The following is a 19,144-nucleotide window of genomic DNA, read 5'->3' on the forward strand; positions in this document are numbered from 1 at the left end:
AAATGGACTGCTGTTTAAACCACAGCAATTAATAAGTATAAATCTATTATTGGTAACCTGATGAGAAGGAGGTCTCAAGTGGCATTAACTCATTGACGCCTTGAAGACTGAAGTCTTTTCCATCTACGCCACAGTGCAGAAACGAAACCAACTGCTTTTCTTCTTTCTCCCTTTTGAACCCTCCCCCTAGAGAAACTGGCTTCTTAGAACTCTAAATAACTTCACACAGCTTAACCTAAGTGACTCTATATCGGGCACAAGGCGGTTAATTACCCCATTACAAGACTTTAAGTGTGGATTAGCCAATAAATCACTTGGGGAATTTGAGCAATTAACCTGTTGATGACTACGGCCATGGAAGGAGGGGGAGAATCACCATCGGAACTCATGATGTATTATCTTAAGGAATTTCTTCAAGAATTCCAAATGAACATTATTAACCATTTTAAGAAACAAATTGACAAGATTAGAATAGATCTGGAAATGACTCTCTCTGCTCAGAAAGGAAAGATTGACTGCAAAGATAAAGAACTTAGACAAACTTTTGTGGAACAGCCTTTGATGCGAGAGGGGGAGGTCGCTTCTCAACAGGACGGAACCATTAAGAAGCAGCTGCTGTCGTCGGAGACAGGCGAGGAGAAGAGAGACATTCTTTTTTCAAAAGATGCCAAAAAAAGACGAAAGGGGGGCGGGGAAGGGAGTATGTATATCAAGACTGTTTTGGTAAGAGGAAATTTAAAGAGAGGGAATTGGGCGAAGCTGCGGGCAGAACTTCACATTATCCTACTCCAAAATCATATTACTGGCTGTATTGGGGAAAAACTAGTTAATTGTTTTGAGGATGTTTTGGGGAAATATTATAGATGGCATTTCAAAACTGGAAAATACTTTGTATAACACTCGCTATAATGTTGACTAAAAGGCCAGTCCCAGGTTTATGACACTGGAGTTGATAAATAAAAGTTAGAAAGGAGAAAGTTGCTTGCTGAACAAATAACAGAAATCAATTAATTGAAGATATATAAGCAAGTTCGGCCAGATATTAATTTTGAGGCTAGATGATGATTAATAATATTAGGTGTTTTGCTTGGAGGCACGTATATGGGATTATCAAATATGTGTGAACTATAAGAGTGCTTAGGCTTACAATGATGAGAGTCAGATGGATGGAATGCAGATGAGGGAATTTATAATACCTTTTTAATAGAGTTAAGATGTTTAGACACTCTATTAGATATATAAAATAGGGATGTGGAATATAGCATGTACAGATGCAAATGGATATATTATTTCTGCAGTTAGAAGTTTATATAATAGTTAAGCTGGTATGGGAAATGCCTCCCCACAGTGTGCTTTGTTTAGTCTTGTATTGTTTTGTTAGTTTGTCTGTGTCATTGATTTGTAGGTATTTCTGGTTTGTTTTTTGGTTCCTGTTTTGTATTTTGTCTTTGTAGGTATATATGTCATAAAAATAATAAAATGTATTTTAAAAAAAAGTTGTTCTGGGTGGGTTTTGCAGCGTGGTTTTGGGCTGGGGGTTATGTTTCTGTGCTGTGGTGGGTCTTGGGGGGTTGTTTTTTGGTATTTTCCCCATTTTCGATGGGTTTTGGGGGATTTGTTTGTTTGGTATTGTTACAGTCAGCTCTGATGTCACCTGTCCTTCAAGGGTTTGGAGGGAGAGTTATCATCCAATGGTGGTCGGAAGGCGGGACATCAGGGGGAGGAGCTGTGGGGTATATATAGAAAGTGAGAGTTTTGATGTGAAGAGAGAGGAGGAGTTGGGTTCTGTGTGAACACGTGTGGAGAGTCTGTATAAGCTTGAGCCTTTCTTTACCTGATTACATGATATGTGTGTTTTACCAATCCATGTGTACCAATCAATAAACATTTAGTTCTTTTAATTTTAAATCCATTCCAGTCTGTGTGACTCAATTCAGGGAATGGTTGGTGGCAGACTACCGGAAGTATAGAGGTGTGGTGACGTAGCAACCTTACTTTATGAGGTGGAAGGAGGTTGTTACATAAAAAAGTGGTGCCAGCTTGTGGGATTACGAAGAGATCCAGTGAGGCCTTGGCTGAATCGTGCCCAGAGCAAGGGTTTTAGTCAGGGAAATCTGAGGCGAAGCGTGGGTAACCTTCTAGGATCTGGCTCATGGGGAGCAGGTCTAGTAGAGGGGCGCTGAAACTTCAGATTGGGACTAGACAGGGAAGCTCTGAGGTAACCTTTTGGCGGGAAAAGTGCCCAGAAGGCAGAGGCTGAAGTGGGGCTGGTCTGTCCTGAGTTTGGTGAAGCTCTGAAGGGACAAGGCTGAAGCCAAAAAGACAGCTACGCTGAGGGAACTTCCCATTTGTGAACAGCAGAGCCTGAGGAAAGGCAGAGCTGTGTGAAATTAAGATTGGTACCACAGACAGAGCAAAGTGATTTCACTCTGTTTACTGAGAGGCCTAGCGAAAGGAGCAGAAGCCTGTCTGGTTACTGTTTCTAGCTGGGGGGTGCTAGAAGGACAGCAACAGTGTACAGTACAGACTCTAAGTAAAAAAAAAAGAGTGGTGTGCATTTAGTCTGAGGCTTGGAAATTGGGAAAAAGCCTTGTGTGGTTAGAATATGCCACTAACACACAGTCAGACGTCAGAGATGGGGGAACTGAGGGACCCACTGGTGGATGAGGGGGCTGAAGAAGAATTTACCTCAGAGCGGGAGGAAGAAATTAATGGGGAACAGTTATCAGAACTGAGGAAAATTCAATTAGCTCAGGAACATGAATATAGGATGAGACAATTAGAAATGGAGGAAAGAGAAAGAGAGAAACAAAGACAATTTGAATTGGAGAGAGAAAGAATAAATATAGAGAAAGAACGGATGGCATTTGAACTGAGGAAGTTGGAAGTAATGAATGAAAATAATAACAATAATGTTAATCCAAGTGATGAGGGCAAATTGTCAAAAGCTGACCTGAAGAAATTCCCAGTTTACAGGAAGGGAGATTGCCCTGAAGTTTTCTTTTCTCTTCTGGAAAGAACGTTTATAGATTTCTCAGTGAGGGAGTCAGAAAAGATGACCATTGTGAGGTCTTTAATTAGCGGAAGCCTGGCTGAGGTATATGCCGAGATGCCAGTAGAGATGTTAAAAGATTTTTCAGAGTTTAAGAAACTGGTGTTTGCCCGGCATGGTATCAACGCTGAACAGTTGCGTCAAAAGTTCAGATCACTTACCAAACGGCCAGACCAAACTTTCACACAGTTAGGATCTGATCTGGTGAGGGTTTTGGAAAAATGGCTGTCTCAAGAGGGGATAGAGACATTCCAGCAATTGAAGGATGTTATAGCATTGGAACAATTCTATTCTATCCTACATGGGGAATTAAAATTCCAGGTTAAAGAAAAGAAGCCGAAAACTCTGAAAGAGGCCACGGAAATCGCTGATTTTATATCTCAGATCAGAAAACCACTATATTCTGAGGGAAAAACTGTGAGGAAGACAGGGGAGACTTATAATAGGTTCTCTCAGGGACAAGTAAAGAGTCAGCAGGGTGGAGGTAGCCATGTTGAAGGGAAGCCCTCGGACCATAAACAACAGAGACCTCAGATTTTGGAGGGAAAACCAAAGATAGATGAGAAATACTCAGGGAACAACAGAAAATGTTACTTTTGCCAAGAAAAAGACCACTTGATCTCCAACTGTGAGAAACTAAAACACAGAAAGGAACATTTGCCTCAAAATTTGAGTGGGAACAAGCCAAAAGCTGTTTATTGTGTACATCAGGAGCAAAGTTCTTCTCCACTGGGAGAGACTGTTGCCATAGCGACCCCGGCACGACTTAATACAGCAGCTGAGGGGGATGCGGAGTGTATTCCTCTGGCTGAAATAAAGTACTGTCTTTTAGTTAGGACGAATTCCCAACTTTTTGAGACTGCTGGAGTTAAAATAGGGATATTTGATCATGATTATTTGGCCCTAAGGGACACCTGTTCCCAGGTGACTCTTTGTCACCCTGATATTATTCCTAAGGAGCATATTATCCCACATGAGAGCCTAAAAGTTAAAGGGATAGAAGGACAAGTAATTTCTCTGCCAGTGGCTGAGGTATTCGTGCGTTATCAAGGCTGGAGGGGCAATTGGCGGATTGGAATTTCATCGGAGTTGCCAGCAGCCGTGCTTGTGGGAATTGACTTGGCTGAACATGTCAAGAGGGTGTTAATGCTTACACGTTCACAAGACCCAACAGGGACAGTTCAGGAAGTTACTGAGGAACAGGAGGTGAAAGTAGATGAGGGTAGACACGAAGATGAAGCAGTTAAAATGGTATTACCCAAAGACAGCACATTTGCACAAGAGCAAAAGGAAGATGGCATGCTTAAAAATTGCTTTGGTAAGGTGACAGAAACTCAGTTAACACCAGAAACGCCAGAGAGATTTCACATCAAACAGGGAATATTATACAGGGAGACACTAATGAATATCTCAAAAGGGGGAGATGGGATTAGAAGTCAGATAGTAGTGCCGGTTAAATTTCGCCAAATGATATTAGAAAGGGGACACTCTGACATATTTGCTGCACACTTGGGAGTAAATAAAACTAAGCACAGGATCACATAAAATTTTTATTGGCCTGAGATGGGGAAGCAGATTAAGGAGTTCTGCAGACAATGCGATGTTTGTCAAAGGCAGGGGAATAACCGCGACAGAACCAAAGCTAAGTTATGCCCATTACCCGTGATATCAACGCCATTTAAATGCATAGGGGTGGACATTGTGGGGCCATTGCCTAAGGCCACAAAGAGAGGGAACAGATTTATCCTTACCATTGTGGACCATGCCACGAGGTACCCAGAAGCCATTCCCCTAAGTAACATAGAAACTAACACAGTGGCTGATGCCTTGGTAGGGTACATGTCTAGGATGGGATTCGCTTCGGAAATAATAACAGATTTGGGAACATCTTTTACTTCTAAGCTCATGAAACGATTATGGCAAATTTGTGGAATCAAACACAAAGAAACCACCGCGTATCATCCTGAGAGTAATGGGTTAACGGAAAAGTTTAATGGGACCCTAATGAGAATGATCAGGGCTTACCTGGCAGAAAACCCAAACAACTGGGATCAGAAATTGCAGTCATTGTTGTTCGCGTATAGATCAGTGCCACAAGCCAGCACAGGGTTCAGTCCTTTTGAACTTTTGTTTGGGAGGAAAGTGAAGGGACCACTGGAGCTGATTAAACAGAATTGGGAACAGATCATAGAGGATGATCCCCAAAATGTAGTTACCTACATAGACACGCTAATGAATGATCTGAAGAGAAATTTAGAGTTAGCGTCAGAAAATTTGCAAGCACAAAAGGCTAGACAGAAAGCCTGGTACGATAAAAAGGCACGAGAAAGGCACTTTGGCCCGGGAGATGAGGTGTTGTGGTTAAAACCCTGCAAAGGGAACAAGTTACAGTTAAATTGGGCAGGACCATACAGGGTCATTTCAAAAATGAATGACCTGAATTACATTATCGAGAATGAGGAACACCAAGTCAGGAGAGTAGTGCATGTTAACGCCCTGAAACCTTACTTCAGGGGGGAACAGAGAGTCTTATCTGCCATGAAAGCAGCTGATAGTGAGGAAGTTGACTTGCCTTTCTGGGAGGGTAGAGGTGAAGTGAAATACAACCCAGAGGAGGTGAAGATCAGTCCGGCACTCACCCAAGATCAGCAACAAGAACTGAAATTGCTGATCAACAAATATTATAAGGTCTTTTCAAATAAGCCAGGGATAGCTAAGGGAGTGATGCATAGGATCCATACAGGGAATGCACCCCCGCAGGCAGTATCCCCATACAGAGTTACAGGACCCTATAAGGACAAGGTGCGTAAGGAGTTGGATGAGATGCTCAGGGAGAATATCATAGTTCCATCTTCTAGCCCTTGGTCCTCTCCTATAGTACTTGTGGATAAACCAGATGGGAGTGTCAGGTTTTGCGTTGACTACAGGAAGTTAAACCTAGTGACCACACCTGATGCCTACCCCATGCCCAGATTAGACAACCTGGTTGAGACCATAGGGGGTTGTCGGTACATATCAGCATTAGATCTGGTAAAGGGATTTTGGCAGGTGAGGATTGATCCAAGAGATCAAGAGAAGACCGCTTTTTGCAGCCCTTTCGGTTTGTTTGAATTTCGTGTCCTCAGTTTTGGCCTCAGGAATTCACCAGCTACATTCCAAAGACTGATGGGCCGTACTTTAGAAGGTCTCAGTGACTTCACAGTAGCCTACATCGATGATATAGGGGTCTTCAGTAACACCTGGGAAGATCACCTGAACCACCTAGAAGTAGTGCTGCAGAGGTTAAGTGCAGTAGGGCTAACAGTGAAAGCAAGCAAGTGTCAGTTGGGTAGCCCAGAGATCAAATATTTGGGTCATATGGTAGGGGGAGGAGTGATCAAACCCCTAGAAGCCAAGATAGAGGCAATAAGTGATTGGGCTAGACCCAATACCAAGAAGAAAGTCAGATCATTTCTTGGTCTGGTAGGCTACTATAGAAAATTTATCCCTAGGTTCAGCGAGATGGCAGCACCGCTAACCGAGCTGATGAGGAAAAAGACCGATGACCACATCCCGTGGACCAGCGACTGTGAGGAGGCATTCCAGAAGTTGAAGGAGGCGCTAATCCACCATCCAGCGCTGCGTGCTCCAGACTTCGACCGGGAGTTCATCATGTACACAGATGCGTCCAACACCGGGGTAGGAGCTGTCCTGTGCCAAGCTGATGACAACGGAGACCAGCATCCAGTGTCCTACCTTAGTAAAAAGCTCCAGAAAGGAGAGAGATACTTAGCTACCGTGGAGAAGGAGTGTCTTGCCATCGTTTTTGCAGTCCAGAAGTTATCGCCTTACATCTGGGGGAGACATTTTGTTCTTTGCACGGACCACTCCCCACTACAGTGGTTAAAGACAATGAAAACCCACAATAGCAAACTGATGAGGTGGGCTATGATGTTACAGGACTTTGACTTCGAGGTCAAGGTTGTCAAAGGGACGATGAACTGTGTGGCTGACGCCTTATCTCGAAGACCAGAAGAATGAAGACGACCAGATGGACTATGGACTATGCAATTTGGTGGAAAAGGTTAAATGTTTATGCATACATGTTGATTAAAATGGTGTTATGTATATGAATAAAGATGAACAATGGAGATGTAAGTATAATTATTTTGATGCATGAAATAATTTAAGTATATGTTGCATAGTGTGGGTAAGTTTGTGAATAATGCAATGTTATAAAGTTATAATGTGTTGACTTTGCTCCTAGTTGTTTTTGGGAGAAAAGCAATCTAGCTTTCCCCCGCAAAAACAACTTATAAAGGGGGGAGGTGTTACAGTCAGCTCTGATGTCACCTGTCCTTCAAGGGTTTGGAGGGAGAGTTATCATCCAATGGTGGTCGGAAGGCGGGACATCAGGGGGAGGAGCTGTGTGGTATATATAGAAAGTGAGAGTTTTGATGTGAAGAGAGAGGAGGAGTTGGGTTCTGTGTGATTACCTGATTACATGATATGTGTGTTTTACCAATCCATGTGTACCAATCAATAAACATTTAGTTCTTTTAATTTTAAATCCATTCCAGTCTGTGTGACTCAATTCAGGGAATGGTTGGTGGCAGACTACCGGAAGTATAGAGGTGTGGTGATGTAGCAACCTTACTTTATGAGGTGGAAGGAGGTTGGTACAGGTATTTTTCCCCATTTCCAATGGGTCTTGGAGGGGTTTTCTTACTTTTCGCTTTGCTTTTTCAAAGGTTTAACCAAGACCTTCGAGCGATGAAGTAATTTAGGAGAAGGCTAGAGCGTAGGTGGAGGAAGAACCCAATGGATTATAGCTGTTAGGATCGCAACTAAACTTTACCTGACCAAAGGCTGCTTGTCGAACATACTTCGCTAACTGGCTAAGCGGAGCTTCAAATCAGCAGGCTGAGTTATTCTGTATAGTGCGTGACCTATCCGGAATTGGTCCGGGTGATGGGCCTCCCCTTAGTTTTTCACTGGACCAATTTGCAGCATTTAAAAAAATCTAAAGTGGAGGCCATCCGCCGGGAACTCTCTCCTTATTTGAATACAGTCAGTTGAGCTGAGATGTTCAGGGCTCCATCTTGCCCAGTAACTTTCGATTCCTTTCAGCCGGTGATGCCTGATGCTGTGGACAAGGTGCTTGATCGCTGTCGGGCACCACCTCCTCCCTTGACCCTTGCCCGGCCTGGCTAATCAAAGCAGCCAGGCCGATAACAACAGAATGGGCCACTGCAATAATAAATGGGTCTTTCCTTGAGGGCAGGTTCCCATCTGCCCTCAAGGAGACACTCATTAGGCCCATAAAAAAGAAACCTAATATGGCGGCAGACAAAATTGGCAATTACAGGCCTGTCGCCAATGTTTCTTTCATGAGCAAAGTGGTCGAGAGGGTGAGGGCTGACCAGCTTCAGGCCCACTTGGATGATACAGATGCCCTGGATCTATTTCAGTTGGGCTTCAGGCCGTGCCACGGTACAGAGACGGCATTGGTCACCCTATACGATGACCTGTTGAGGGAGGCTGACAGGGGTAAAATGTCTCTGTTGGTCCTCCTCGACATCTCGGCGGCCTTGGATACTGTCAACCATGGTATCCTCCTGGGGAGGCTCTCTTGAGTTGGGAATTGGTGGCTTGGCGTTTGCCTGGCTCCGTTCCTTCTTGGAGGACTGCCCCCAGAGAGTGCAGCTTGGGGAGAGTGTTTCGGCCCCATGGAGTCTCAATTGTGGGGTCCCACAGGGGTCGATTATCTCCCCAATGCTGTTTAACATCTATATGAGGCCACTGGGTGGGGTCATCAGGGGGTGTGGGGAATCATGTCATCAATATGCTGACGACACCCAGCTCTACATCTCTTTTTCACCAACTGCAGGTGATACCATCCTGTCCCTTCAGCGCTGCCTGGAGGTTGTACTGCAATGGATGCAGGAAAATGGGCTGAGGCTAAATCTGGACAAGACGGAAGTTCTGAGGGTGGGTGGCCTCGTGGTTGGCGGCTTGGGTGACTCTCTCACGTTTGGGGGGGTGACCCTGGCTGCGAAGAGTGGGGTCCATAGCTTGGAGGTACATCTGGACCTGACACGATGGAAACGCAGGTGGCATCGGTAGTCTGCACCGCCTTTTTCCACCTTTGGTGGATTGCCTGGCTGCGGCCCTATCTCGACGCAGGGGCACTCACTGTGATGACATAGGTCACAGAAGCCAGAAGGTAATTTCTAAATGGGATTTGTAGTCATGGAATTAGCCAAAAGGAATCCATCTTAAGTCTGTGTCATTTCACTAGAAGTCTCTAGATGCTATTTTTCACAAGCTAGTATCCTTATCTGGTAACTAGGAGACAGTGGGCCTACCGAAGTCTAAACATTCCAGCAGCAGTATGTAAATAACACCTGTGTTCCCATGAGAAGGAAAGGCTGAGAAGGACAACTTTTTCTTCTTCCATCAATGGCTGTCAACGGGGGAGTAGAAGAAGAGGTTTTTTCCAGCATGGAAGAGAAATGGAGGATTGCAGAGGAAGAAGGGAAACTTTTGCATCATGGATTTCTAAGGAGACTTTTCACCTCATGGATTTGCTAGAAGGACTGGTATGATTTCTATGGACTATGGATTTTTAGTTGGACTCTGGAGTTCCTGAAATTCTTTTAGGACATAGTTCTTCAAGTAGTTAGAGGGGAGGCCATTGACTTTCCTAATTTTTCTTAGATAGCAATTTATATTGTTTTATTTTTCTAGCTGGAGTTTGTTAGAGTTCTAACTGGGTAGTTATGGAAATGTTTCTGATTGCTTTGCTTTTGCATAAACTGAATTCTTTTAAATCTTTATTTTTCTAATAAAACCATTATACCAAAGATCTTATGTTTGATCTCTTGAACAGACACAACCCTGCTACCAATACTTAATTTGATTTCTTTCAGGCCACGGAACTAAGCTACCTTGAGTCCAATATTGTCTTGAGTACTGGGAGATCTTAATGACTCTGAGACTCATGATTATATTTTGGTTCTCAATGATTTTTAAATGGGAATGGACTTGGGATGAGATGAGACAAGGACTCATTTCATCTCACACAGGAGTGCACTAACTCTGGAACCTCTCTATTCCAAGCTGTCTGATTCTTTTAGGAGAACGGACAAAGCTCACACTCACTACCTTAGTGCATGCGCTCGTAATCTCAAGATTAGACCACTGTAATGCGCTCTGCCTTGGGCTGCCTTTGAGGCTGATACGGAAACTTCAGGTGGTGCAGAATGCGACGGCCAGACTCCTTACTGGAGTGAGGAAACACCACATTTCTCCTATTCTGGCCATGCTGCACTGGCCACCCATTCATTTCCGCATCGACTTCAAAGTTTTAATGCTTACTTATAAGGCCCCAAATGGTTTAGGACCTCGATATTTGGTGGAACGCCTGCTCCCACCAAGATCTACCTGGATCACCAGTGTGAGTCAGGAAGTGAGGCTGAGGAGCCTGACGCCGAGAGGGTCCCCAAAGGAAAAGACACGAAATCGGGCCTTCTCGGCAGTGGCTCCTCACCTATGGAACAATCTCCCTCCAGAGATTTGCATGGCCCCCACGCTGGGCACTTTTAAAAGTCAATTTAAAACATGGCTATATATTCAGGCCTTCCCTCCAGTTAATATTTGATTTTTCTTTCTGCCCTTTATTTCTTATTCTGTCTTTGGATTGTATTTGCTATTATATGATTTATGTAATATTTTGTGTTATTTTATTGTTATGTTACATTGGAACCCGCCTAGAGTGGTTGTATAAGTAAGTAAGTAAGTAAGTAAGTAAGTAAGTAAGTAAGTAAGTAAGTAAGTAAGTAAGTAAGTAAGTAAATAAATAAATAAATAAATAAATAAATATTCCCCCATTTCCGATGTGTCTTGCATGCTTCGCTTGCTTTTCTTTTCTCTTCCCCTTTGGCCGGAACGGATTAATCGCGTTTCTGATCGGTCTTGCAGTGAGTTTTTGTGTGTGATTTTTTTTCTTTGGCCGGAATGGCTTAATTGCATTTCAATGGGGAATGGTGCTTCGACTTACGAACATTTCGAGTTACGACCATCTTCCAGAATGGATTAAGTTCGTAAGTCGAGGCACCACTGTATTGAATAATAAGGTGTATTTCATTTTTCACACCTGGCTTTTCCATTTTGACTTTGTTAAATAAATCATGACATGGTATGTCATGTGTTGTTGTTCATCTGAGGTTGTATGTACCTAATTTTCAGGCCTGCTAAGGACCAGATGATTTTTATTATGTCCTGATACATAAAACGATAGAATTCAAAGATGATGTACTTTCTTTTTCACATGAATGTATGTTGTTCTCAATGTTTAAACTTGCTTTGGTTTGCAAAAGCTACAAGCTGATTTTGCAAATCATGCACAGAGCTCAACAAAAGATACTGAGCTGGAAAAGATAAAGAATATCATGAAATTGTACTTATATTCTGCCACTTCTCTACACCAACTGCCACAACAAAACATCACCCTCTTGCAGCAGCATGTCAGAAATTGAGTGCATCTTGATTGCCATCTCCCTAACTTCTCCTAACATCTGAATATTTTCTATTATGTTCACTGATCAATTCCCATTTCCATGACTTTCCACGAAGTCAACCCTGTCCAAGGTGGTTTGAATCTGTGTGCCATTCCTGTCCCCTACCTGTTTGAATGAACTGCAATGCACCTCACGGACCGCAAAAAATGATTTTCCATTGAGAAGTGACACTCCTGTAAAACTCTGTGAGCAACTGCTCTCCTTTAAACAAATGTAGCCCCACCATGTGCATACATCGATGCCTCGCTTGATGAGGATAATTCATTCCAGCAAAATTGCTGTAGAACAAAATCGTCATCAAGCGAAAGTAAAAATCCCATTGAAATGCATTGAAAACTGGTTCAATGCGTTCCAATGGGCGAAATACCTCAGCGTCCAGCGAAGATCCTCCATAGGGCGGCCATTTTCTGGTTCCTGTAAAGCGAGGAATCTGTCCTAAAACACAGCAGGGAGCCATTTTACACAGCGGGTGGTCATCTTGAAAGCCCGACAATCAGCTGTTTTGATCATCGTTAAGCGAAAAATTGGTTCCTGAAGTAGGGAACTGATCATCATGAAGTCATTTTTCCCTATTAAAACATTGTTGTGCGATCACAAAAACTTGCATCGTTAAGCAATTTCCTCATCTAACGAGGTAATCATCAAGCGGGGCACCACTGTATCTTGTTTTGCTCAAACTGAAAGGAGTTTATGAAATTGGAAGTGGACTATCAGTCAGTCTTTGGCAGGTCCGGGAAGCAAAAAATAGCCCCTGCACCTGCATATCTTGCCTGCTGTTTCATTAGTCTTACAGCAAAGTTGAAACATCTTTTTTCCTTTGTGGATAATTCATACACCACAAATAAAAATGCAAGATTAAAAACTCTTTATTTTACAATTTTAAGAAAGCAGCTCTACATGAAGCACAAAGCTGACATTTATTGTGTGTGTGTGTCTATAAACATAACAGGGCTATTCCACTTTAAAGAAAAACAACATCCTGCCATATAGAAAACTAGCCTGTGCTTAAGCCACAAGGTCTGTACAGTTCACAAAGAAGATAGTGCCTTCCAAAGGGCAACCTATAAACAACTTATTGCATATTTAACACATGGTTGTAAATCGCAGAGAACTATCCCAGGAAAAAAGAGAAAGTAAAATAAAAACAAAGATATCATTATATAACAAACAGCAGCTTTCAATAATTCTCATTAAAAGAGAGCAAGGGAAACAGCTGTATGTCAGCAATTGTGCTTATATGTCACTGGTTTGAATCTCCTGACATAACATGGCTTTTTGGGGAGAAAATTCTGCACAATAATGCAGAAAGAAAGGGTTGAATCATTAATGACCTTATAAGAATTGGCCCAGCTCTCTAAATTCCAATCCATGTTTTCATGTAATTTCTTCTTCTTTAATTGCTCTCAGATTCAAACTAAATAAATAAAGAACATGTAATAATAAACTTTAATTTTACTCTTTAAAATTCTACAGTTGCCCATGGTTGGCTGCCTCATAGACTTCTAACACAAACTTGGAAAGTCCATATGCAGACATTTCCAAAACAAGAAACTTCTCAATCTCTTTCTTTTGTGAATCCTCTTCATTTTGCAAACTAAGCATGGTGCAGCAATAGCTCTGCCAATCAATATTCACATCAAATAACTATTATTTTAATGAGTTTTCCACCTTCTCCAAACTTCAGTTTGAAATGAACCTTGGTTGGCACCAACATAGTCACATATAGAGAGCTACAGATCTTGCACTGAAAGGCCATGGAGGCCCATACACACATTTAGACATTATTACTTCTGCAATGGGTCAGAGAAAAATGTAAAATGGAACAGTCCAGATCAGTTTCTCAGCAACCATAGTCACTACCAGCCTGAGAATCTGTTTTCTCCCATCCGTCATCATTCACCACCAACAAGTATCTTCTAATGATCCCTCACAGCCACAGTCACTGTGAGCAGTTGAGAACACTCCCAAGAGCAAAAAAGAGGTAAATGGTTGGCTGCATAATTCAAGTGACACTGATCTAGTTTCTGATTCTAGCTTATTCTAGTTGTTAATCTCAGGTCAACTAATATATCACTTCATGATAACAGAAATTCAAACTGGAAGGAGCCTTGATAGCCAGGAATGTCAGTGTGAAGCAATAATCAGAGAACGATGAAGGCCACTATCAAACCTATTTCTTGATGTACAGGTTAAGGTACTAACAGATTATAAAGGCAGTAGTCCAGCAAAATTTGTGCTGGCTACTCAAAATCCAAATTGCCCAATTTTGCAAAAGGAAAAGGACTTGATCTTCTTCCTGTATCCATGATCAATTGCTGAAGGAGAAATGTCTTAAAAGTCCTTTTTCTAAACACTTTGGCATTATTGTTAAGGATTGATTTCCAAGGCTCAACACTATATGGACTTTCTCTCATGATCTGTGCTCTTCAGATTGTTTGTGACTGCTCATCAGCAAAAACAAAGACAATACTAGTACATTAGGATCACTGTATCTGCAGGGGATCAGTTCCAACACTTCCCTTGGATACTAAAACCAGATAATGGAGAACATATAGCAAATACAGTATGACCCCTGTATTGTACAGTGGTGTCTCGCTTAATGATAATCCGTTCCAGCGAAATCGCTGTAGAGCGAAATCCTTGTTAAGCGAAATCAAAAATCCCATTGAAACGCATTGAAAACCCATTCAATGTGTTCCAATGGGCTGAATAACTCATTGTCCAGCGAAGATCCTCCATAGGGGCGGCCATTTTCACTGCCTGTAAAGCGAGGAATCCATCCAAAAACACAACGGGGAGCCATTTTACACAGGGGGCGGCCATTTTGAATCAGCTGTTTTAAAACCGTTGTCTAGCAAAAAATCGGTTCCCGAAGCAGGGAACCGATCGTCAGGAAGCGAATTTTGCCTATTAAAACATCGTTTTTCGATCGCAAAAGCGATTACAAAACAGTCATCGTACACTGGTTTTGTCATTTAACGAAGCAATCGTTAAGCGAGGTACCACTGTATTTAAAGAAAGAAAAAGCAACTCCTACCCTCTTTAAGTTCAGCCCCAGAAAGCCCTACCACAGCCGCAAACTTAGCTATACAGACACCCTTCCAAACAGTGACAGTGGCAACTCTTCTCCTCCTAGCCCAGAGAATAATGAGGAAAGATTCTCTTTTTTGTGTACATTCCTCTGTGTGAGGAGGAGACAGAGGAAACGCGAAAGAGTATGCCGTCCCCTCAAACAGCTAGCATAGATCAGACTCTAACACAAACGTAGGATGTAGTGACAGGGCAAGAGAGAAAACCAAAGACAGAAGCACGAGCAGAAAGGACAGAAGAATGCTGTGTGATGGAGGTAATGAGGGCTCGAGACAAAGGAACTCGCGAGGGGGAAAGACAGTTAAGGCAGTTAGATACGACTGAGGCAGGAGACAAGGAGGGAAACTGCGAAAGAGAGAAGGTAGACGTGTTCCTAACCACGGAGGAGGGAACAGTGTCCAAGGAGACGGAGAAAATAACAGTATTCAGAGAAACAGTAACAGATAAAACGGGCAAAGGTGTTCAAGTTTTTGCCATGCCTGTGAAAAGACCAGCAGTTAATACGATCGATGAGGAGGCAGAGTTCAGCAGCTGGCAAAGTAAGACCCATTATTCCCGGTCTTAGTCCAGAAGAATGGACGGTATTGCTATACCCCAAGAATCAAGGTCCTGCCCGGTTGGTACACCAATTGGATCCTATGCTGGAGAAAGAAGCAATGAGAGAGGGAGAGTGGGCCCGTCACCCATGTTGCGGGACCTTGTGTGCGGTCCGCAACAACTTCCTGAGGCAACCGACCACGGAAGAGAAAAAAGCAAAAACTTATTATTAAAAGATTTAAGTAACGAAAAGTTATGGTTTCCCCTCCCCAGTTGACAATACAAAGTTCTACTGAGTTTAACAAAGAGGACACTAACAGGTGTATTAATAAAAATCCTTTTATTAACAATTCTGAATCGTTGTTTGTATTGCCTGAGGAAGAAATGCCCAAGGCTAATGCAGAATCCACTTACATCCTCTCCCAAATCTCTGGAGGGGGGAGCCAGTTCAGATCATGTGGGGAAAATAGAAAATGGATGGGGAAGGGTGGGAACCAATTGGGTCCTTCTCTTCCCCCCATTCCCTATGGATGTTGGAGCTTCACAACTCTGCCCTGGGAGTGCAGACACTGCCACTAAAAACAAACAAACACAAAACAGCTCATCCCAATCTCTCCAGTTCCCAGTGTGACTGTAGTAGTTTTGGCTTCTCAGCAGCTGCTGGAATTGGAACGTCTACACCTTGCTGAGGGCCTGACCCAACCTGTGCCTGGGAAACCATGAACAAGAGGGAAGGAACAAGAATTCCATGCCTAGTTGGCCTAGTGGGGAGTTCTTCCCCGCCTCTCATCTGGTCCAGGCATTCTGAAAACCTGGCCTGGCCTGGACCCAAGGAATGGACCTATAGTACCACTAGATTTGACCATGGTTACATGAAACTGTGGATACTGATCCAACAGATACAGGGATTCTACTGTACTTAAGTCCTATGGTCTGAATTTACTCCCAAAATCAGATGCTCTAACTAGTTAGATACCACTAACTTTCTCTTTGCAGTTTGTATGGTTTCCTTCACAATTTACTCTCTAGCTACACCTTTCATAAAACTCATAAAGAATCACATGGAAAAAAGACTTTAGTGATTCTACAAATGCCGGAATGTGAAAAGAAAGGACATGTCTACACTGGATCTTTGGGAGTGGGCGAATGTGGGCTAAACAGGATTGCATGAGGTGCAATATTCCATTTGTTATACTGGCATCTAAATGACATATTGGAGACTGAGTGACTTTTGTTTGGCTCCTTCTGATATCATGAAGTGTCTCAGTAAGTTAGCCACTTCAGGAGATTGATAAATTGAACACTTCGCTCCTCAGCAGAGGCAGGGGAGTGATTGAAATAAAAAACCTCTGGTAGACTATTGCTGAGGCACTGCATCGCTTAAAATAAAAAATAAATATATTCTTTTGTTTGTCTGAAGGGTCAGTATTTTTGCTCGCATTTTGTTGACCAGCCCTTTCAGAAAAGTCGGTTCATGATATCAGAAATTCAAACTGGAAGGAGCCTTGATAGCCAGGAAGGCTTGTTCTTGCTCCATTTCCAGTGATCACACATGCTGGAAATGAACCAAACCAGAGCAATTCTACTTGCACTAAAGAAGTAAAAGTCCCTGACAGGTGTTCAAGAAGGTGTGGGTAGTACTGCTCTAGAGACAATTTGTTTTGCTCCAATATTGTGTGATCACTGGCAAACAGAGTGAACCAAACAGCAGGACAAATGCCTGTCTGATTGAGCCCAAAACTAGTAGCAAGTTGTATCTGAGGTTGCTGGAATACATCATGAATTGGTATCTGACTCTCACAAGCTATATTTTAAAAATTGATGAAATGCCTGCAAAACTGGCCTGTTGACAAGATAGGCAATTTCTTGAAATTTCTTTGGGTGCCAATTATACCTCCAGACATGAAGATCCTTCAGCAAATTAGCAAGCCTAACCTTTCCACATCATTGAGAATGATGCCATCCCATGAATTATATCTTCCTAGCCCTCCTGACTGTTTTTCTGAGCTTCTCTATCAGCTCCTCACCAACAGAAAATCAGAAAGAATTTGTTGTGTGACAGAAGAGAACAGTACACAATAAATCATTTCTAAGTACGGAATAGAAACATGAGGCAGTTGAAAGCTGTTCACCTAGTGAACTCTTGACTTTGCAAGTAAGTGTTCACATTAACAGAAGATTCACTGAGCAAACTGGAGTATCATCAGCAGTGAAGCAAGAGGGGGCTGCCCCATGAATGTTTGGATTCTGACATGGGGACATCCAGTGGGATAGATGGGAGATGCAGATATGTTGCAGTTCAACTTCTGTCTATCTCAGTGACTGGTACTTATCTGGGTAAGGTTGGTGAAGAGCCATCAGTGTACTGTGGTGACAAGGAATTTATGAAGAAGTTAATATTTGTACCAATATCAGAGGAAAGACTCTCTGGCTCACAGGACTAATTTGGACTGCAAACTTCCTGGATCAACTGTGGGGATTTATAGAGCATCTCCTCTATAGGCTACATGGAAATGTGAGCAATCAAAAAACCAATATTAAGGAATACCATTTTCCTAACAAGTAAAAAAACTAAGATCATGGCCACTGGCCCCATCACGTCCTGGCAAACAGAAGAGGAAGATATGGAGGCAGTGACAGATTTTACTTTCTTGGGCTCCATGATCACTGCAGATGGAGACAGCAGCCACGAAATTAAAAGACACCTGCTTCTTGGGAGGAAAGCGATGACAAACCTTGACAGCATCTTAAAAAGCAGAGATATCACCTTGCCAACAAAAGTCCGAATAGTCAAAGCTATGGTTTTTCCTGTCGTGATGTATGGAAGTGAGAGCTGGACCATAAAGAAAGCTGACTGCCGAAGAATTGATGCCTTTGAATTGTGGTCCTGGAGGAGGCTCTTGAGAGTCCCCTGGACTGCAAGGAGAACAAACCTATCCATTCTAAAGGAAATCAACCCTGAGTGCTCACTGGAAGGACAGATCCTGAAGCTGAGGCTCCAATACTTTGGCCATCTCATGAGAAGAGAAGACTCCCTGGAAAAGACCTTAATGTTGGGAAAGTGTGAAGGCAAGAGAAGGGGACAACAGAGGATGAGATGGTTGGACAGTGTCACCGAAGCAACCAACATGAATCTGACCCAACTCCGGGAGGCAGTGGAAGATAGGAGGGCCTGGCGTGCTCTGGTCCATGGGGTCACGAAGAGTCGGACATGACTAAACGACTAAACGAAACGAACGAACAAGTAAAGCTCTCTCAGCTAGCATTTAAAGGTGCCTATGAGTCCAATTCTTAAGACTCAGCTAGCACATATGGAAGTCAGTGGAAAGAATCTTGTCTTCCTTCGTTTGTGTCAAAGTGAAGGGCAGTGGAGCAAAGACAGGATTTCACTGAAGCAACAAGGGAAGAGACTTCACCTGAGGCTTTTTTGGGGGATCTCATGGCACCAAGGAATCTCTGAGGGCTGCTGACTATGTGTGTGCTGGCCCCCATCCGAAATATTTCACTGATCATTTCTAGATGCTTTGATTCGTATTTCAAAAAGCAAATGAACTGTAAATCTCACCAGGAGTAACTTCAGTATCAGGAGCTGATAGAAAAAGTTCCATACTGTTCAGCTACAGCTCGGGTTTTTCTCAAAAAATTTGTACCTACTATTAGCCAATGCCAACTTAGACCAAGATGGCAACCTCAAGAGGCCCAGGAGTCTCACAGACTCACTTTGGACCCTAAAGGACCAGACATGCTCTTACACCATAGTCACACCAAAAACGTTTTTCTCTCAAAAGGTTTTTGTAATTAAAAAATACATACTCTCTTGTGACCATTTTCGAGGTATATGATTTACTGAAAGACCTCAAAACATGGCTGAATTGCCTACCATTTCAATCAAAGAGCAAAAGCG

The sequence above is a fragment of the Pogona vitticeps genome, chromosome 12 (assembly GCF_051106095.1).
Source record: "Pogona vitticeps strain Pit_001003342236 chromosome 12, PviZW2.1, whole genome shotgun sequence".
Lineage (NCBI taxonomy): Eukaryota > Metazoa > Chordata > Lepidosauria > Squamata > Agamidae > Pogona > Pogona vitticeps.